The sequence below is a fragment of the Pyxicephalus adspersus genome, chromosome 6, assembly GCF_032062135.1.
Source record: "Pyxicephalus adspersus chromosome 6, UCB_Pads_2.0, whole genome shotgun sequence".
Taxonomy (NCBI): domain Eukaryota; kingdom Metazoa; phylum Chordata; class Amphibia; order Anura; family Pyxicephalidae; genus Pyxicephalus; species Pyxicephalus adspersus.
The window spans coordinates 55,151,883-55,175,218 of record NC_092863.1 but is presented as its reverse complement, the minus strand read 5'-3'; positions in this window follow the sequence as shown (position 1 = coordinate 55,175,218).

The following is a 23,336-nucleotide window of genomic DNA, read 5'->3' as shown; positions in this document are numbered from 1 at the left end:
GATCTGTACATGTATGGGATGTGTGTATATAGAGTGATCTGTACATGTATAGGATGGGATGTGTGTATATTGGGTGATCTGTACATGTATGGGTTGTGTGTATATTGGGGGATCTGTACATGTATGGGATGTGTGTATATAGGGTGATCTGTACATGTATAGGATGTTTGTATATAGGGTGATCTGTACATGTATGGAATGTCTGTATATAGGGTGATCTGTACATGTATAGGAAGTGTGTATATTGGATGATCTGTACATGTATGGGATGTGTGTATATAGGGTGATCTGTACATGTATAGGATGGGTCTATATAGGTTGATCTGTACATGTATAGGATGGGCTATATAAATAGAGGGTGATCTGTACACGTATCGCACAGATGATATGTATATAGGTTAATCTGTGCATGTTTAGGAGAGGCAGTATGAAAATAGGGTGATCTTTACATGTATAGGATGGGCTGCACGTAGGGTAATGTGTTCTAGCACAGGATAGGCTGCATGATCCTTACACAATGCAGGAGAGCAACCGAGTAATGTTACATAGTAGGTTTAAAAAAGACATAAGTCCATCTAGTTCAACTTTTTGGGAAATAAACATATCCCATATGTAAAACCCTATAAAACATAGTTTGTCTAGAGGAAGTCAAAACAAACCCTGGTACACTTTGCTTAAACGGGAAAAAAATTCCTTACTCCTTGCCTATCCCTTCCAGGCAATTGGGTGTTCCCTGGATAATCAGTCACGTTTTTTTTTACTTTAAATCCTTAATACCCAGTTATATTCTGTGCTTCTAGAAATCATCTAGCTTTTTCTTAAAGCAATCTATAGTAGTTGCTGAAACTACTTCCTGAGGGAGTGGATTCCACATTTTCAAAGACCTTTCAGTGAAGAATCCCTTCCTTATCCGGAGCTTAAACTGCTTTTCCTCCAGATGTAAAGAGTGCCCTCTTGTTCTTTGTAATGATCTCAAAGTGAATAATGGGGATGAGAGTTTCCTATATGGAGCCCTTATATATTTATACAGGGTGATCATATTACCACCTTTTATTAGTTTAGTTACCCTTCTCTGCACCCTCTCCAATTCCAAAATGTCATTTTTGTGAACTGGTGCCCCAAACTGGACTGCATATTCCAGATGTGGTCTGACCAATGCTTTGTACAGGGACAGGATTATGTCTTCATCTCTGCAGTCTATCCCTCTTTTAATACAAGAAAGTACTTTACTAGCTTTAGATATTGCAGCTTGGCATTGCATGCTGTTATTAGGTCTATGATCTACCAGAACCCCCAGATCCTTTTCCATTTCTGACTCCCCCAAATGTATTCCCCCTAGACAGTATGAAGCATGCATGTTGTTAGGCCCCAAGGTCATAACTTTACATTTATCTATAATAAATGTAATTTGCCACTTGGCTTCCCAATCAAACAGTACATCCAGGTCTGCTTGTAGATTATAGACAATCTGTATGGATTTATATCGATTACATAGTTTGGTGTCATCTGCAAACACAGATATGGTAATTTTTTAATCCCAAACTCTTTATCATTTATAAAGATGTTAAACAGAAAAGGTCTGAACACTGAACCCTGGGGTACACCACTAATACCCTTAGACCATTCAGAGTATAAATCATTAATTAAAACTCTCTGGATGCGGTCTTTAACCCAGTTCCCTTTCCATTTACAGATTGACTTTTCTAAACCTATAGACCCTAATTTGCATATTAACTGTCTGTGGGGTACGGTGTCAAATGCTTTAGCAAAGTCCAAGTACACTATATCAACTTCTGTTCCACTGTCTACCTGTTTACTTACTTCCTCATAAAAAGAACGTAAATTTATTTGACAACTCCAGTCTTTCTTGAAGCCATGCTTACTATCACTTATGATATTATTTTCTAGCAGAAACTCCTCTTTGTGGTTCTTTATCAAGCTCTCTAGCACCTTTCCAACTATGGACGTTAAACTAACGGGTGTGTAGTTACCTGGTAATGACTTTGCTCCCTTTTTGAAGATAGGAACCACATTGGCCAATCCATCGCTACCTTGTGTTTAGTAAATCCGCCTTTTCCTTATCCCCAGTTACCAACCCAACAACATTCTTTAAGGGGCCTACATGCTCAGAACTGATCTTTTTGCTAATAATATATTTTAAAAAATGGGGGGGGGGGGTCTTGCCTTACTTTCCTTTGCATACTGTCTTTTATTTAGAAGTTTTGCACATTTTATCTCCTTTTTACATACTTTGTTATATTCTTTAAAGTTTTCAAACAATGAAGGTGATCCTTCATTTTTATATTTTTGGATGCCCTTTACTTGTTCCTTATGGCTTTTTTAACATCAGCTGTGAGCCACATAATAATTTACATGGTTACATGGTTTTAATTTTAGCCTCTTAAACTTATTACCCATTGGAATATATTTTTCAGTATGCTTTTGTAGAACAGACTTGAAACATTCCTATTTCTGTTCTTTGAGGACAATATTGTCTCCAAGTCCAAGTCACAGAGAGCTGCCCTTAATATTGGAAAATGTGCTCTCTTAAAATTACCGTATTTTTCGGCGTATAAGACGCTCCGGCATATAAGACGCACCCAATTTTAAAGGAGGAAAATCTAGAAAAAAAAGATTCTGAACGATTATTCCCCTTCTGATCACACTTCCACTTTTTGCTGCTTTTTCTATCTGTACTAGTAGTTGATTTTCTATTTCTTCCTTAGCACTGGGGGGCCTATAGCAGACTCCAATAATTAATTGTGTGTTATTCAACCCCACATTCAACTCCACCCATAATGCCTCAACCTTATCACTTGTTCCATCCGCAATTTCTTCTTTCACATTCACTTTTAGATCACTTCTAACATACAGACAGACACCACCAGCCTTTAATTTGACTCTATCTTTACGAAAGAGAGTTTACCCAGGAAGATGGACAGCCCAGTCATACAAAGAACAAAGCCAGAATTCAGCAACACCAACTAAGTTATAATGAACTTCATTCATTCATTAAGGCTTCCAGTTCCCCTATCTTGTTTGCTAGACTTCTAGCATTAGTGAGTAGACTCTTTAAACCATTGCTGCTTTTACCATCGCTGTTTGCCAAATCCTTTTGTTTTACAGTACAACTAGTACTGCACAATCCAATGTTTGTTTGTAACATGGGAAGCTCCATACATTTATCCATAACCTTCCCCCAACTATCCCCAAATCCCCCCTCAACTAGTGTCTGACCTCTGACTAACCTTTCTGCCACCCTTTTTAAGTGTCCCACCCCCCTCTGTCCTAGTTTAAATATCCCACCACCAATCCCCTAAATCTTTCCCCTAGCACAGCAGACCCCCTTTCATTTAGGTGCAAACCATCTCTGGCATACAGGTTGTACCCCAATGAAGTCAGCGCAGTGCTCTATGAACCCAAACCCTCTCCTTTTGCACCAGGACTTAAGCCATGCGTTTAGCTGCCTAAGCTCCCTCTGCCTGTCCTGTGTTGTGCATGGCACAGGCAATATTCCAGAGAACATATCCTTGGAGGTCCTTTCCTTCAATTTGAAACCTTGTTCCTTATACTGATTTTTAAGGATCCTCCATCATCCATCTATCTTGTTATTGTTTCCAACATGGACCAAGACAGCTGGGTCCTGTCCAGGCAGCCCCCCAGTAATTTGTCAACGCGGTCCACCAAATGCCGGGAGACAGCAAACCATTCGGTTGAAGGGATCTGGGCGACAAACTATTCTATCAGTCCTCCTGATGATAGAATCCCCTATGACTACCGATTGTCTTTTCCTTCCTGATTTTACCTCCCCACCCCTACTAGATGTGTTGCTCTCCTGGCTGTTAGGGGTAGCAGTAACATCTAGAGTCGCCACCACTGGGTCTGCCACCTGCACATCTTCACATAACTTTGCATACATATTGGGGTGCTCAAACACAGGGCTGGCCTTCCTTTTCTGGGTGCCCCTACCACTCCCTCTAGTTACATTAACCCAACTCCCTACATGCTCATCCTGATTAACCTCTCCGCATATAGGCCATTAACTGCCTGCTCAGTGAGCAGGAGACCCCTCTCAAGGTGATCCAGTGATTTCAGTGTTGCAATGCGCTTCTCCAGATCTCCAATGCAAGATACCAGAAAGGCAACTTGCTCACATCTGTCACAGCGGTATTCACCTAGGAGCTGTTGCTCCATTTGTGCATACATATGGCAGACTGTGCACTGAACAAAACCTTCCACCTTGTTACCACTCATCTTCCCAGTTACAATATTTCTTTGTTTACAAGGAGTTTACTTACTAAAAATGTTTAACTCCTTTTGTTTTCAAACTCCACTTGATTAAAAAGCCACTTGTTTCACCAGCCAAGTTTGAGCAAGCTCAAGGGTGAGTCTGGCAGGAACTTAAATCACCTGTGAAGCCTTGACAACTCCTCCTTAGAGGTTAGCAAGGAAACAAGGTGAAAAGAAAAAAAGATATTTAAAACAAAACTGACAGTCAAGCAGACACAACTTCCAAATGCACAATATCAGAGCCCTGATTTTTCTAACACCACTTGATTAAAAAGCCACTTGTTTCACCAGCCAAGTTTGAGCAATTGTTAAATGATAAAAGTCACTAAAAGCTGGAGGCATTGAAACTATTCAAGGAATTACATGCATCTCCTATAGGTGGACAATGGCAGTGTGAAAAAGCAAACGCCTTATGCACCCATTTTCACCCTTAAAGCTCATTTTCATTACCTCCCAAATAACCATAAATGTCTCCTAAGATTCCTCTTATCATAATGTTTATCAAGCATTCTGTTCACCCAAGAAGGTAGCAACATTTAATCTATCCTTTGCAAGCATACATAAGATAACACACCATAGGTTGATATCTTGGTGCAGATATACTGGAGCCATGTGTTTGATTAACCTACTATTCTTGAAACATGGCTTTTGGGGTGTGGGCTTTTAGTGGCAATAGAAGATGGAGACACATATCTGGCTTTTACTCTTAAAAATGTCTATACCATCCAATGGACACCAAAATATTTTAACAGCAATGAACTATTATTCTAAATGGTTGAAGCATACCCTTTGGTAATTACATGTGACCTGAAAGTATGTTATATCTTCTGCCCAAATAGGAACTTTGATGAATCAAGGAAGAGATGTACATGAAAGCTAAGGTTTTAGCCTAAGCTAAGATTTTAGTCAAAAATCATTCAGAAGACTACAAGGCAATTACATGGCTGAGTTGATAGGTTAAATATAATTTACTAGTTTCAGTTATACCTCTAGGAAGACTCACAGACAAGTCAAAAACTTCCAGTTAGAATGGCAGAGATTTCTAATCTGAGATAGCTGCAAAAACAGAGAAATCTTTGCTGAATGTAAGTTTCCAATAACAGAAAAATTACAAGATAAAGATTGTTTTTTTATGGCAGCACTGTTGTGGTTATCCCTTATACAGGAAGCAAATGCCATCACAGGGAGTTATAAAACCTTGGGGAAACTAGACAGTGCTGGTCTGCAGAGAGAAACAGACACTGCGGGTTTGCGCCACTGTAAATAAAACACTAATATTTTGTTGAGGTGAACATAAGGTTCCTAGGAAGAGAGGGTGTTACTGAGTAATTTTGGATAAGTTATACTTTTATTTTGTGTGTGTGTCCAATTCAAAACATTATTCGCTGTGTGGACTTTCACTACATAAACAAAACTCTCCATTTGAGACTGACTACCCCAAGATACATTTAAAGCAAGGCTGCTATCATCATAATATACATACACACAAGTGTTCTTCACATGTGCTCGAACATATTATGCAATTCCTGGGGGTTAAGCTATCATAAAATTTATGTTATAGCAAAGACATGTGTATGCCAGAAATCAGTGAATGCTCTTCAAAAGTTTAAGGAAAACAGAAACATTTGGAATGTCAGCTTTCATATACATTTAGATATACACATAAGAATTAACATATGGGAAAATCCATCCCTGTTGACCCCCCTGCTAGGGCACTCACAGTTTCAGCCATGAATTTCTGACCAGCTATTTTGTACATGGAGGGAACGGGGAGTGTTTAGAGCATAACATTTTTTTAGCAGCTCAGGCTGGCTAGCAGTAGCAGCATTATAGTCAGAGCATTCCCTCCCCCCATTGGGACCCTGGAGAACCCTACAACTGGCAAGTTTCATGTACTCCCTTCCACCAGTCTCCCAATTTGATCGGCCTTTATCCACCTTAGAATCCACATGTAATGGTGAGGGACCACTGCGTGGTACATTATCTTCGGCATATAGGCTGCTAGGAACAGCTAGAACACCTAGAACACCTTCTATATTTTGGTCATAAAGCAGCAATCAGCAATTCTTACCAGGAATTGAACTACAAGCTGATAACCATATGGTACTGGGTCCCAGTTCTCTTAGCAATGATCTATCCGCAGGTTGAGGACAGGTGCTGGAGATGCAAAGCAGAGGTAGGCAGTTTGATCCATATATTTTGGGAGTGCCCTCTTTTTTCCTCTTTCTGGTCCCAGGTAGCCGACATGTGCATGAATTAACAGATGTGTCAATCTGCAGTAGACCGGAACTGGTTCTACTACATGTGTCATCCCTTTCAAGGAAAAAATATGATACATCCCTGCTGAAACATTTGCTTATTGCCACTAAGGCTTGTATTCCAGTACTCTGGAAACAAATTTCTCCCCCGACCGTCTCTCAGTGGTTTAACTAAGTAAATGAGATTATGACAATGCAAGATCTCATGCCGACTAGAGACGGGCGTTCGGAGAAGTTCAAAAACTACCTCGGTGTATCTAGCCATAAGAAGGACGAGTTATGATGAAGATGTCGATTGAACTATTGTAAGGAATATTGTATGATGTTGTTCAATTCTATCTATGTTGCAAAGGCTAGGTTCTCTCCTAACCCTATATCAGTATAAATTTGATGCCATTCCCCTCTTCTCCTTCCCGCCTCCCACCCTTCTCTTTTTCTTCCTCCTATTAGTTGGTGTTTCCCTTCTCTTGTTCTACATTATTAATTTGAAAATGTTAAAAGTAACTGGTGTTTGCATTACTGGTGGATTATTACTTGAATTCTGGAGATATTTTGTTACAAGATTGGATGTCATGTTATGTATTTTGTACATTCCGAATGTCTTTTTGTATGCTTACCTGGGTGCTAAATAAAAAATAAAGTATATATAAAAAAAAGAATTAACATATGGGGAGTTTAAAATCGAACTAAGAAATGCAATGTTTCTAGAAGATACAGCATAGTCTATTTTTTATCTTTTTTAATATTATTATTATTAATAATAATAAACGGGATTTATATAGCATCAACATATTACACAGTGCTGTACATTAAATAGGGATTCCAAATGAAAGACAGTGACACAGGAGGAGAAGAGGACCGTGCCCTGAAGATCTTACAATCTAAGAGGTGGGGTAGTCTCACACAATAGGAGGGGAGTGCAGTGACAGGAAGTAGTGAGGGCTTTAGGAGACAGACGAAGACCAGTAGGCCAGTCCGAAAAAAAAAAGACCATTCTAGAGAGTTGGGGCAGCTCTCGAAAAGTCTTGGAGCCGTGCATGTGAGGAGGTAATGAGTGAGTAGTCAGTAGTAGGTCATTGGAGGAGCGAAGAGAGTGGCTAGGGGGGTATTTTTCTACCATGTCAGAAGAGTCGTTTGGACAAGAGCTGTGTAGGGATTTGAAAGCACAGGAGCTTGTATCTACTGTATATATTGTACACATTGGCTAATTTCCAGCATTTAAAAGGTACTGAGAATAAAGTCAAATACCGGGGACAATGTAACATTGTACATAATCAGTGTCCACCATAATGTCAAAGGGCAGCAAGATGGGAAGTTACAATAAAGATGGTGGCTGTGAATTGAGCATGAGTCGTGAGTCTGAACCTGTCATTATTGGAGGACAGCACGCTGGGCAGCAAATTTGTTGTAATGTGAAAGTTTGCTGTGCACACTATGGGGAGAACCCATTCATCAGCTTTAGGTCTTGGCTACAATACAGTGTTATGTATTCAAATCCACAAACTGTTTTGAAAGGCGTTGGGCTAATGTAGCTGGCAATGGGCAAATGCAGTTTGGTTTTAGATGCGTTCATGGGGGCCATGACTATGGACTTTGTGAAGTACTGTATAATGTTGGAACTATATGAAAATGCAAAAAAATATTTGACCTCCTTCCATGCCACATGAACAAGCTTTAAGCTGCCTTAACTTGACTTGTTGGAGGAAAAACAATTCTGACAATAACAACAGCCCGTAGACACAATCCTGAAGTTTTCATCATAAAGCCTAGTATAGAAGTTATGTGGTTTTAGAAGTAATGCCATCATTTCATGCACTATTCTCCAAGCTTAGTGTTTTCTTATTTCTTGTCTTGTGATCCCTAGAGTTACAATTGAAGTGTATTGTAACAAAAGATTGCACACAAGACATGGCTAATGTTAATCACGTTAACAAAAACTTCCCGTTTGCAATTTTCTCTGTAATTATTGACCTATATAGAGTCTGCATTTTTTTATCATGCTGTTTCTTCTAAGGCTGTATCTTTACTAAAAAGTTTCTGTATTTAAGAGGCAGTGACTGTTATAATTGTGATTAAAACTAAAGAAAGCCATGCTGATGAACTTATCAGCATTGTGTACATGACTGACAGTAACATAGCTGATAAGATCTTAGATATGTCTCAGTGGAAAAACTTGTGATAGTGGCCTAAAGGAAGCTCTGGGTAGCAAAGTTTTATGCAGTTCCCACAGCGGTTAAAACTGAGTCTTAAAGTGAATCTATACAAATGAAGCAAGTTCACAGTGTTGTATGGATCAAGAACATAGAATGCACTACTACTTTTTAACTCCAAATCTACTTTAACACTTCGTTATTAAAATCCAATATAAAAGATTTTTATCCCCTTACAAAATCTGGTGTTAGGCTGCCTACACTAAGAACGTTTCACTATCAGAATAATATGAAAAAAACATCATTTTATCATCATTTAGAACGTGTGTAAATCCTTCTCTCCGCAAAGTTGTTAGAAAAGAAAATTATACTATCAGAATATAGCGCATGTTGCCAAATGAAAGCCCAACTTCAGCTTAAGAAACATTTTTATCTTATAAATTATTCTGCAATAGTCAGCCTAAAATCCTGATGCTGCAATACAATCCTTACCTTCAGCACTATTTCTGCAGATGTATCGCTCTGTAGTCCAGTACTGGTCTTTTTTAGTGCTGAATTGGAAAATCAATTAAATTCTCTTCCTATAAGCCCTGGGCCCATAGGGGACTGCTATAGGTAACAGTGCTATATCATTAGGTGGCCTTGTTTTCTACAGCATTCAGGACTCACCTATTGAAGAAGAAATGGAGAAAGAAGACTCAATAGGGTACCAAACAACTAAATAAATATATATATATATATATATATATATATATATATATATATATAAACAGTGCACCTATTTTATTACTCCCCTTCCCCAAAATTAATTCACTAAAGTTGAGTACTTACCTGCAGCTGCACTTCTGAGATCTCTACTGTGTGCAATATTGTTCTCTTCAACAAAAGCACTGGACCTGGACCTGCACCTAGTCATTCCTATGGATGGTTCTGTACTTATAGAAATAAATGGGGACTGCAGCACACATGCATAGCTTTTGCCGAACCTGACTGGGAAACAGCAAAAAATAAATAAATAAATTACCTGGTAATTAGTTTTTTGGAGGAAAATAATTTTGGAAGGAGTATGAAGGACAGAAGGGGAAAGAAACCCTGTCATTATTTTATTGTTGGCTGTTTTACTGTAGGTTTATTCAGTGTTATTCCTGGTGACCAAGACAGAAAGTAATAAAAAAATAAAATGTCTTCAGAACAAAAGGTGCAGGTAAATATTCTAAGGGATGTATCTGTTTCAGTGACAAGACAAGTGTCTGAGGAAGGAATTCTTCCTACTTTCTAGAGCCTTGTTTAGGGCTGAATCAATTTGATACGCCCCTACAGTTAGACGTGACATTTGGAAAAAATCTGACTTCAACGCTTTTGTTATTAGGTTTATATATGAATTATACTACAATGCTGGCAGCTACAGAGGTCATTGGGGGTACATTTCAATGTTCATTATGTTGACATCTCTGTGGTGCATCTCTGCACAATAAAACAATAATAGGTGTTGGTGCACCACAGTTCCATTTATTCCCCAATGCAGCTTGTTTGTGGACCCGCTGAGCATGACCTACTCTAATACCCTGTTTATAGATGGAGCCCAAAGAGTGTTAAATGGCAGATACACATTACAAGTCATAAAAAGCTGTTTTCGGTAACGCACATCATTCTACTGTATACTGTTTACAGAAAACAAAAAGAAGTCTTCAAAGGAACACAATCCCTACAGTCAAACATGGAAGAGGTTTTGGGGTTGCTTTGCTGCTTTAGGCACTGGTAGTCTTGACGGTTTTTTGGCATTGTAAAATCTGAAGAACACCAAGGATTTCTGGGCACAATGTAGGTCCCAGTTTTAAAATACTGGGTCTCAGTCAGAGGTCATGGGTCCTACAGCAGGGCCATGACCCAAAGCATACTTCAAAGAGCACCCAGAAATGGTTAAAACAAAGCACTGGAGAGTGCTGACGTGGCCAGCAAGGAGTCCAGATCTGAATCCCATAGAGCATCTGTGGAGAGATCTAAAAACAGCAGTTGGGAGAAGAAACCCTTTTAAATATGAGACACCTGGAGCAGCTGGCAAAGGAAGAGTGGTCCAAAATTCCAGTAAAGAGATGTAAAAAAATCATTGATTAGCACAGAAAGCGAATAACATCAGTTCTTTCTTCCAAGTGTGTCAAATGTTATTTCTCTGCTTTTTTTGTGTTCTTCCAGTACCAACAAAATAAATAAACATGACAATACCAAAGCATTTGTAATAAGTGGTGCATTTTCTGACATAAACACAAGGGTGCCAATATAATTGGCCATGACTGTATATTGGTTTGTTGAAGTATAGGGGAATACCAGCATAAAACTGTTTTTCAAAAATAGAAAATTTAAAAGAAATACAGGAAGAGGATACTCAGCAGTGAGATGGTTCTGCTGAAAAAAAAACAATGCAGATGGGACTAAAGAGAAAAGAAGGAGTGACCCTATCTTTCTGGTATGGTGATCTATATGCCAACCCCAATAGTAGTCAAATAAATCAAAAAAGGAGAAAGACAAGAAATCAACATATATTTTATGTACATGAATCCCTTTTTGTCAGCAGGTTGATTCACACACTACTTTATGCATTTATATGTATATCACAGAATATATGTTGATTTCTTATGCCAAAAAAATGTCTTTCTCCTGTTTTTGAATGCGGATGGAAACACAATCTGTGGACCTGCACCATTTTTATCAATGAAGCGTACCACAACACACAACAGTCCCTAACCAGGCAGTTTTGGAGGCTGAAATGCAGGTTTTTTTTTCTTCTGTACATTGAGGTACCATCCAAAAACATACACACATTACAACGAGTTGTAAAGTAGGCTTTAAGAGTGTAAATACTTATATGTTATTCTAGTGTAAAAGGCCAGGTTCTAACAAGTGTTCAATGTAAATAAGCTGATAAATGTTAGGGATTAGCGAGAATATTAGGTTTGATCTCCCGGCAAATCTGGCTTTTCTTGCTTACCGAAAGTGTAAGCGAGAACGGCCTTCTGATTAGCCGAGAGGTCGAGCTCTCGCCGAACAGAAAGATTTCCAGGGCTGCATTATGCAGCCCTAGAAATCTTCTGCGATCCCAGGGCACTAGAGGTATTTAACCTCTAGTGCCCCGGGGATCGCACAAGAGAACTTCCTGACATTGTAATATAAGTATCTCTTACAAATTATACATTTGTATCTGTAACAAATGTATCATTTGTAAGAGATGCTTATATTACAATGTCAGGAGGTTCTCCTTTGCCAGGCATCTCCTCAATGATTGCAGCTGTGGCTGCATTCATTGAGTAGAGTTTGGGATCTCTGGGGCACTAGAGGTTAATTAACCCCTAGTGCCCAGGGAATCGTAGTGGAACTGCAGTTGAGTTCCCATGGTCACAAGACCGTGGGAACTTTGCGGTCACAGCTGTAACTGCAGGCGATGCCCGGGGCACTAGAGGTTAATTAACCTCTAGTGCCCTGAGGATTGCACACTGAGCTTGTAAATGATTGCAGCTGTGGCTGAAAATCATTGAGAAGAGTATGCGATCTTCGGGGAACTAGAGGTTAATTAACCTCCAGTACTCGGGGATCGCAGCTCTGGGAATTCTCCTGTTTTAATTTCCTCTTCTGATGCTTTCGTGAAATCTTTTGAGTATGAATGAAATCCGATTTGCAAGCCCATATCATTTGCTTTTCAGCTGCTTAGGTATACACAAAAATGCCTAAATAAATAACCCATTTTTAAAGTAGTAATTAAAGGGTTAGCTACACTTGTATTTTACCTAAGGAGAATATTTTTATATGTAAATGATGTATGAAGGTGTTTAATGAATTCCCACATTATACACATTGGAACAAGGCAGCAAGCAGTGGCACTTCTAGAAGTATTTCTGTGGGCAGAGTAATGCAGGATGAGATATAATGTGCTCTATCATACACTCAGACTTATCTGTTTCCCTCAGGATGTTTTGTTGTGCATGGGTGATGTTCTAAGCAGGATGTCACTTGATGGGCTGATGATGATGGGCTTTTATTCCAGCTGACAGTGGAAGTCCTATAACTGAGTATGCTCTCATTTTTAATTCTGTAGACTGGTATTTGACATGTGATATTTAGAAATTTGCTCTGCTTTTTCTCACCATAACAAAGTTGTCAGCTACTGGATTCTCCAATGATTTATTTAATTTGTATTGTAAAGCTAATGTAAAATTTAAGAAGTTTGGATTGAAGGCATTTTAAAAATAGGTTAAAATGGGATATAAAGGGTTTTTTACCCAATAAGCTTCATATAGCTAAGTGCAGATATTCTGTCCTGGTAAAGAGTCCATGGAAAATTTTACTATCTATTCTTCTTGAAAGGAATTTATATCCCACAACTACTCATTTGAATGCAGAAAAAGGAGGCCTAATTTAATACTATAGGAGATCTGTTAGAACCTATTGCAATTTTTTAGTATCTGTTCTTTTTACCAGGTTTATATCTCAATATCATATTATGAATGTTAGAAGTATGCATGGGGCACAATCTCCACCCATTCACCCTACATCCCAGAACACCTGGGATCCATCCCTAGAATGGTCCAAAATAGAGACGAATGGGGCACTCTTCTTGCACTGCTATTTGTTTTGCTGGGTGTAATTCTCTGTGGATGTGTATATAAAATTTTGAATGTGCGGAGTGCTACTCCTTTTGTTTGCTATTCTGCTCTGCTCTCTGAAACATGCACAATTTCCCATGGTTTGTAAAAAAAGAAAAAGCTTTTCTGTATGTTAGTAGTTATGTTTTTATGGAAGTCTTTTCTGCCATAGTCCTTTCTTTGCTTGCTAGCAACATTCCTTAATTGTATACTGCCAGCCACATATGTGCAGCTCACTGAACAATCTCAGCATGCCTCAATTGTCGAGATAAAGTCACTTGTGAGTGCATTCGCAGAATTTACAGTATCTTGTGCTTGCCAATACAGATCCTGGAGTCAAGTCTGTATTAATGTGTAGTATGCATGTGGGGTTTTATAGAAAGAAGCCGGGTGACCTCAAATCTATTCAGTTACCCTTTAAAAATTCAGCATGTATAAAAAAATACTTGTTGATTCTTGGTAAAATGAAATCCCAAGAAGTGTTATACCTCCTAGATTGTAAGCTCTTCGAGGCAGGGTCCTCTCCTCCTTTTGGCGCTAAATAAATCATGTTTAATAATAATCTGGGAAGCCTATAAGCCTGTCATGCGAGGCAAATTTATTACACATGGGATCAGAATAAAAAGGGAACGCCAAAGGGAGATAGGGGACACCCTGCCCCGAATTTCAATTCTGAAATCCTCCCACAAAACTTCCTTAGATGACACCGTAGGTACAGAACTTTGCAGCCTCTGTAAGAAACTCTCGTTGTTTTGTCTCAATAAGGCTAAGGCTGCTCTGTCTAAATGCAGGAGAATGTTCTATGAACATGGCAACAAGAGCGGCCACATGTTAGCACTTTTCTCGTTTCCCACGGACGGTAACAGGCATAACCTTTAATATACCAAAGACATAGCGGAATCTTTTCATCAATATTATGAGAAACTCTATTTCAGGACCTCTCTCACCATCTAGGGTGAGAGAGAGAGTAAAGTTGATCAAAGACTATCTCTGTCAAATGCCCTACCTCTCTATGTCTAAGAATAGTTTGTTAGAGGCAACCATTTCCACTGAAGAACTCCTAGTGGCCATAAAGGATACTCCTTCTGGCAAAACTCCTGAGCCAGATGGCCTGCCTTTATCATATTACAAAACCTTTCAGAGCCTCACATTTCATTGCCGCCTATAACCATGTAACTGAAGGTGGCCGGTTTTCTCTGGACTCTCTCCGGGCTACCATCATTGTAATACCCAAGGAAGGCAAGGATCCTTCGTCCTGCGCGAGTTATCACCCGATTTCCCTCCTTAATCAAGATCTTAAACTTTTTATGAAAATCCTTGCTCCCAGATTGATTAAGGTCATGCATGACTTCATTCACTTTGATCAGGCAGGCTTTATGCCCGGCAGGGAAGCCAGAGACAACATGACCAGTGTACTATACTGGATATATCATGCCACAAATTAAGCACACCCCACTCATGTTGTTGTCCACAGATGCTGAAAAAGCCTTTGCCCGGGTCAATTGGCTTTACATGGATAATACCCTATTACATATAGGTCTCGGCCCACGAATGTTATCATGGATCCGGGCTATATATTCTCAACCTTTGGCTATGGTAAGAGTAAAAGGGCTACTGTCGGCTGCTTTGTGCATTTCCAATGGCACACGCCAGGGATGTCCCTTGTCTCCCTTGATTTTCATTCTGATGGTGGAGCCCCTTTTACGCACGTGCCTCCTATACTATCGAAGGTGTACAATTCAGAAAATAGCAGCCTATGCAGATGACTTACTGTTTGCTATAACCAATCCCACTGTTTCATTGCCGAATATCATGACAGCTTTGAGTAAAAACGACTCCCTGTCCAACTTTAAGATTAACTATTCCAAGTCAGCAGCGTTGGATATATCATCACCGACCACTGTCAGTGCCCATCTTAAACAATCTTTCGCCTTCCATTTGGAATCCCACTCGATCACATACCTTGGTATGACAATACCCAAAGTGCTTTTTGAGGTGTACGCCCGAAAATACCTCCTGTTGCTTTCCACAATGAATAGAGACCAAGAAAGGTGGGATAAAACGACTTACTTCTAGATAGGACGATGAACATCCTCCCCCGGTTCCTATACATCTTCCAAACCCTCCCGATAAAAGTCCCTCCCCCCACTTCAAAAATCATCCGCTATATATGGCGTAGCAAAGCCCCTAGACTCCGCAGAACGCTGCTCATTCGATCTAAAGCAGAAGGTGGTTTGGGGGTCCCAAACATGTTTCACTATTATCTAGCTGTGCATTTTATGTGTGTTTTAGATTGGTGCTGAAATGCGGGTTCTTAACAATGGGTATCACTCGAACAAACTTTTTACCGAACACCTCCTGCCATGGCTGCCACTAACGTCCATCCCAGAAATTAAATCTCACCCTACAGTTGGATACACATGGGAACTGGCAGTAAGGAATTTACATCGATTACACCTCTCGTCCTCTCCGTCACCCCTCTTCCCTAATGTTTTCTTTTCCTCCAGGTTGGAGGATGGGAAGTTCTGAGATCTACTATCCACAGCTATCTGTAGAGCAAAGCATTTATTAGATTGGGCAGATGGATAGAGCAAGAGCAATTAGGCGACAGTATGGGCGATTTTTGCTTGGATTTTTGGAGATCCTTACAGACCTCCCACTTTTTGCTAACTCTCCGTCCGGCATACACTTATTGCAGATCCTTAACTCACTTTGAACAGTTATGCACAAACGAGGGAGGAATTCGACATGCTTTGTCTATTGTTTATAGGCTTTTACAGGCTTCACCTCCTGAATCCACATCCATGTTTCTCCGGTCCTGGGAGACAGATTTAGGTCTCACACTCTCCACAGAACAAAAAGAACATTTTCTATACTGAACCCACAAAGTGTCCAAAAGCAGCCGACTTAAAGAAACTTGCTATAAGGTTGTTTCACAGTGGTGTCGTATTCCAGAGAAGCTACGCCGCATCCTTCCTAATGTGTCAGATTGCTCTTGGAGATGTCAGGCAATAAAGGGTTCCCTCCTCCACATTTTCTGGTAATGTTCCCTCCAGAGGAATTTTTGGGTAACAATCAGATCCATAGTCCAACAAATGTCTGACCAATATATTCCGGATAAGCCGGCCTTCTTTCTCCTGCAACACAACTGGTTCCCAATGAAACCATACAAAACTTCATTAGTTACACACCTGATCATTGCTGCAATCTCATGCATAGCCACTTGTTGGGGGAGCCCTGAACCACCCACAATTCGTTTATGGCTACACAGGGTTATTGAAATCTACCGTATGGAGGATCTTACTTCCTCCATTCGATGTACTAGCAGAGAAGTAGCCAATACATTGTTTTATTGGTCACAAATTACAACAACCAATGAATACCATAGCTATTTCATCTAAACCTAGTTTACTGGAGCTCTACGCTGCCTGTTCTTCTCCACTTCATATATTAGACTTCCCCCACCCACCTCCCCCAGGCTCCCTCCTCATGCGGTCCCCCACTAAGAAAGTTTGTTCCCCCTTCTCCCCTTCTTATATTTTTCTCCTCTTTTCATGTTCATTATGATTCTACATGTCAGTTTATTTAGGTTACTGTACCAGGTAAAATCTAAAATTGTTTAATATATTCTGTATGCAATTGCAAGGTTTGCACGTTTTTGCTGTGTAATGGTTTTTATTGTTACTCCATTTTTGCTCCCCCATCCCAGGTTTATTTCTGTACCCCCTGTAATAAATAAGTAAGAAATGCTTTAAAAAAAAGGTCAGGTATTAATACTCTGATTTCCTACTAAGGAAATTCACTCTATTTCTCCTACTGTCATTGGGACAGAAATTGATGGCCAATTCAAAGAGGGTTCCCCTCTTGTGAACACATTTCCTCCTACTTCCTTTGTTTGTCTGCAGTAGAAAAAGTGAAGATAAATATCCCCAATAGAACACAAACAACAATCTAAAAAAAAGTTCTGGGTTCTTTGATCTCATTTTTTTTACTTTTCCAGGTAATAACATATTACTGATAACATATACTAATGATGAACTGTAAATTCAGGCATTTACAATGTTGTGCATTCATGTCTTCTCTGCTAAAGGGCTGGTAAATGGCTTTTATATTTTGAAGAGGATCTTCCTATGCTGGCTTCTTTCTACACACGAGTTTGTTGACAACAGGTTCTCTTTAAATGAGTCAGAAGTTTAAAAAAAGTAGTGGGGGGCCTTGTAATTCCTGGTGAAATCATTGTGAAGGCAGGCAAAGGGTTGGAGCCATACAGTTATAAATGGACCTAACAAATACTTCCATATGGCTAAAATCTGTTCTGTATGGTTAAGGTGCCATCTAGCAGTTGCACATATGAGTTACACCAATGTAAAGGGAACATTTGTACTAAGCTAGTCCAAATAATACAAAAAAAAAAAATCAGAGCCTACACTGAAGTCTTTTTGTCTCAACATCGCTGTAAAAGTTAATGATACATTTATTAAATGCACAACAAATTCAAGAGGTCCTTGAAAAAATAGCTATGTTAAGTATTTCTACCAACTTCAACAATAATATTCATGGACAGAAAAGAAACCTTAGATGTCAACATCCTATAAAACACACATGTAGTATTACAAATGTAGTAATGTAGTATTACAAAAAAAAACCTAAATGTTTAAATTCATGGATATGTTAAATTATGGCCTTCTGCAAAACACTGAAAATCAAACTTCCTTGAAAGTTTAGGCAGTAAAAAATAAGACATTCCAGGATTTATTTGGTGTCATATTAAAACTTTGCTTCCTTGAACGTGAGAAAAGATATCACACAACTGACTTAAAGTAAATATATATCGCTGTCAAAAAAAGTTTCTCTTGTCCATTATGATCTTCCCTACTGTAACATGGGACAGACAAAGCTAAACATCTAGGAGAGCAGGAACATCAACACTTCTGAATTGCTTTGTCGCTCACTGTTCTATGGACTGCAGAAAAAACAAATGAGCCAATATTTGGAAAAAAAGTCAGATTGCTTACTGAAAAGTGCCGATGTTAAAACAAAGCTTTGGTATTCTAGAAACTTTATTTTAATAGCAAATTAAAAGTTTGGATCCTTTTAAGTTTTATCCTCACTTTCAGTGCTAGGTGACAATAGTGATCAGGATGATCAGAGAGAGTAATTCTCTCTGAAAGAACGTTATAAAAATGACACTGCCAAGGGGAACTACTGGCTATTAGTAATTATCCAGATTATTGACATTGGAAAAATAGTAACGTCATTACTTATTACCTTGTATTTTTATAGCGCCAATATATTAAGCAGCAACCTTCAAAAGGGCTCATTAATGTCCTTGCTATAATAATAAATAATTGTAAAGTGTAAAGCCAATTTTTGGGGAAGCCAGTTACCTTTACTATTGGTTTTTCGGATGTGGGATGAAACCAAAGTGCTCAGAGGAAATCTATGCAAACAAAGGGAGAACATACAAACTCAAAGCACATAATGTTCTGGCTGAGATTCCAACCTGAAATCCTACAGCTGGAAAAGCAATAATGCCACCCAAAAAACTGATACAAAGAAAGGCAAAAATAGCAGTCCATGTAACTAGCAAAAAGGTTCAAGGCCCACTTAACATGTCAAAATCCAAATTTTAAAGATGAATATAGTGTAGCCCCTCTTCCCTAGCCCTTTTTAACCTTATTAATGTGACCTATTTTTGACTATAAAACATTTGCCCCAGAAGGTCCCAAGGCATGTGTGATATCAATCATTCATAATGAGAACCTTAAAAAAACCTTTCCCTACTGTAACCAAAACCAAAAAGTGAAGTTTTGTCTGAGATTTGGGTTACTAAGATTTATGAGAAAATGTGCTTTTTATTTGATCCACCATGAATATCTATACATTAATATAGACATGAAGTCATGTGACTTGTTCATGTGCAGAAGCAGGGACAAGAATACTGTACTTTTTGAACCACAATTAATGGCCAGGACTGTGACTTCTATTGCTTTTTGGTTACATAGATTATTTGAGTGTCCTACAATCTGGGCTAGAAGTCAGCTTAAATTCAAGTTCATTACATATATCCTGTGTTTTGGGATAGACATGATTTCTAGATATTTAGGTATTTTTTAACTCTCCATGCCTATTGTGAATCCAGGGAGTGCAACTGAGACTCTGCCATCAGCTCTGCAGCAATACAACTCACAAACAAGTCGAATTTATGCAGCATTGTGGCTCAGAGATAGCACCCTCTGGTTTCCTCCCACACATACAGTTAGGTCAATTAGCTCCCCCCCCCCAAATTGACCTAAAGCTGCGTACACACTTCCAATTTTTATCGTTGGAAACGAACGACGAACGATCGATTGGGCAAAAATCGTTGATAAAAAAAGTAACCAACGACGCCGACGAACGAGAATAGTCGCTGGAAATGAACGACCGGACCGGCGGATCGGATTGGACGACGATCGTTTACCATCTATCGTGTGTACGGTCGTTCAGTGATCGTTCATGGTCTGAGCATGTGCGACGAACGAACGTTCGCTCACTTCCTGTATCGTCGAACGATCGTCCAACGATCAGATCTATTGTGTGTACAATATCTGCGAACGATCGTGTCATTATCTGCAGTTATCTGCATGTACAGGATCGGTGCTATACGATCGTTCGCAGATATCGTTCGTCGTTCGTTTACCAACGATAACTATTGGAAGTGTGTACGTAGCTTTAGACTGTGTTAAAGGCATATGACTATTGTAGGGACATTAGATTGTGAGCCCCTTTGAAGGACAGATAGTGACATCACTATGGTCTTTGTACAGTGCTGCGTAATATGTTGATGCTATATAAATACTCTGTGTGTAATTTAATAGAAGTTCTAAAACAAAATGTAGAACTAGCAGTTCTGAATATAACTAACATTTTATGTATTTATATAATTCAGGGTAGGATAAAACTAAAGGACAAAAACTACAGCTAGTTACTTTACTAATACAAAAGCAAAACCAGTTAGGTTGTAAGGAGAGGGCCCCATCTACTGGAAATGTTTAGTAGAAACCAGGCGTCATGGAGAATAAGCAGATCACAAAGAGATGACATAACCTTACCTTTAGAACATAAAAACATTTACCAGCAGCAAAACAAAAGCACAGCTTTGGCTAATAGCTTTTGGTCACAAACATCATTGTTGAAATAATGAAGGAAATAAGCAGCCAGAGGGAGCACTCAAAGCTTTGAACAAATGCTCCCGGTAATGAGTACCAGTACCCATTTACACCAATTTCTGCTTCACTCTTCCTTTTTACTAATAACACAAATCTAATCAAGTTAGATCTTACACTTGTTTTTTTACTAGTTTTTGGGTGGTGAATCTAGAATTGACCCCAGTTTTTTGCTATCACATTCAGTTTTTATGATCCAGGGTATCCTCCATTTTTGTCAAAAAACATACAAATTTTACATACATGAAAAAATTAATTAAATAATAACTTGAATGTACTGTTTATTTGAATTTCTTTTGTTCATACAAAAGAATTTATTGTTACTATATGACATTTTTTTTACAGTAAAACATTTGAAAATGAATCGGGTAAGCAAATAAGGTAAAAATTTATGCTTATAGCTTTTCCTGGAGTGCTCAGTGTTAGGACAATCCCGCCAGATGCTCCAACAATAGTCAGCCATCATTTGTACATCCCATCTACCCTGATACTGTCCTTCCATGAATTTCAAATCTTGGTGGAATCGTTCACCTTGCTCATCACTGACTGCAACAAGGTTTTCCGGGAAGTTAGAAAGATGGCTATGCAGAAAATGCACCTTGATGCTCATATTGCAACCAAACATTTTGTAGCTCTCCAAAAGTTTCTGGACAATTTCTGTGTAATTATTTGCTTGTGTGTTTCCAAGAAAGTCATTGACAATGGCTTTGAATGATAACCAAGCACTATTTTTGACTTCTGACATTGTTCTGAAGAATTGTTAAATTTTGATGAGCTGCCGAATCTGTGGACCATCAAACACACCGGTCTTTATTTTTTCAAATGACAGGATAGGAAATGCCAAAATGAGGTACGTGAAACAGTCTCCTTCAGTTGGCAAAGCTTTAACGAACTGCTTCATCAGACCCAGTTTAATGTGCAGAGGTGGGAATATAATATTCTTTCTATCAACAAGTGGCTCATGTAGAATGTTTGGATCACGTGGTTTCAGGGCAGATCTTGGAGGCCTAATTATTTCCACCCAATGCCTCTCACGAGCTCTGCTGTCCCACATGCACTGATAACAGGGATACTTGGTGTATCCGTGTTGCTGACCAAGAAAGAAACATACCATTTTAGGGTCAACACAGATGACCCAATTGTGTTGGTGATATTGCAACAACTCAATTACTCTCTTTAAGTCTGCATATTCTTCACAAAGAGAAACTGATTGGCCAATTGGGACTGACCCAACTATATTACCATTGTGAAGGAGGACACACTTTAAGCTCCACTTTGAGCTATCGACGAATAGTCGCCATTCAGTTGAGTTAAAGATTAGAATTCCCCATTCCTTCATTAAACCAGGTATGTTATGGCAATACACAAAGCCACTGTCAGTTCTAAAGTACTGCAGAAATGCAATTTCTCTGGTTTGAAAGTACGATACCTTCGTTCATTTTTCAAGTAAGTTTTTCTCACGCAGTCTTGATGCTAGGAGTTCTGAAGCCTTCTTCGATAGTCCCAAATCACGTGCCAAATCACTTAACTCATGCTGATCAAAGCTCTTACGAACAGAGTCCTCTTCAATTTCAAACTCTTCATCTTTGTTGTCACCTAGTTCATCACCATAATCATGCTCCTCAAGAGAGGGTAGTGTAACGAAAACCGGCACTGCAAAAACTTGACTCTGCCTCCTCCTACCTTCTAGTGAGCTCTGAGTGTAATGGATGTCCTCACTAGAAGACTCAAGAAGGAACATTTTCCCTGCACATTGGATAATTGACATTTGCCAAACTTACTAAGCTAAGTGAATTATCCATTGCAAGGGGATAATTCATTTTGCCATGTAAACGGTCTATATTCATTTTGTCATTTAACCCCAAAAGTTAGATAAAGCAGACAAATTTTACTCCTATCTACACTTAAATCAGTGCTGTGATTTGATGTGCTCCTCACTCTTAACATACAATATACACAACTTTCATTCAGGGAAAACAGGGTAATAGGTATAGAGCAGAATGGCACAATTTCACTCCTCAGCACAACAGTCCTTTCTAGAATGAAACATCATCTATACTGGATACAGCATCTATACAGCATCCTTATTGCCAGGCAAACAAACTGCTGTTTACAAATTCACAATGACTTTTTGATAGATTCTGCTTTGAGTACAGTTGTCTGTCCAGCTCTGAAAATGATCACATGATCATCCCTAATTGTTTGTCTGCAATAACTTTTATTTGACATCTGTTTAAAACCTACAGTAATAAGTCACAACGTACATTACAGAGGCCTTCCATGTGTGGCTTTGTCTAAAAACTGTATAGACCACAAAAAACTGTAGTGGTGTAATTATAGGCAATTATCTTACGTACACTAAACTTTTACTTATTTTAAACAGGTCCTTAAAAATAATCCAGGAAAAATACAGGAATGAGCAGCAATGTGAAAATCCAGCTACAGCCAGCAAGAGCTTAATAATCCACTTAGGCCGAACAAAAGAATGCAATTGTTATCCATATCAACACGTTAACAAAATACTAAACCCTTGCATGAAAGGAAAACCAAAATATATTTCCCAGCAGGGTATTCTGTATAATGTAAATTATGCAAAATGAAGTATCTAAAATCAGTCAGTCAAAACTTTTGATTTTAGAAGTGACTATGAAAAAAAATTATTATTTCTTTTTGTAAAAGTGGCTACAGATATCTTTGTTTCCCAGTCTGCTTTAGGATATATTGAAGCCCTGATGGCCTGTCTATGGACATTTGAATTTTAGGCATATCTGGTTGATTATTTGATAACTGCTATTGGCT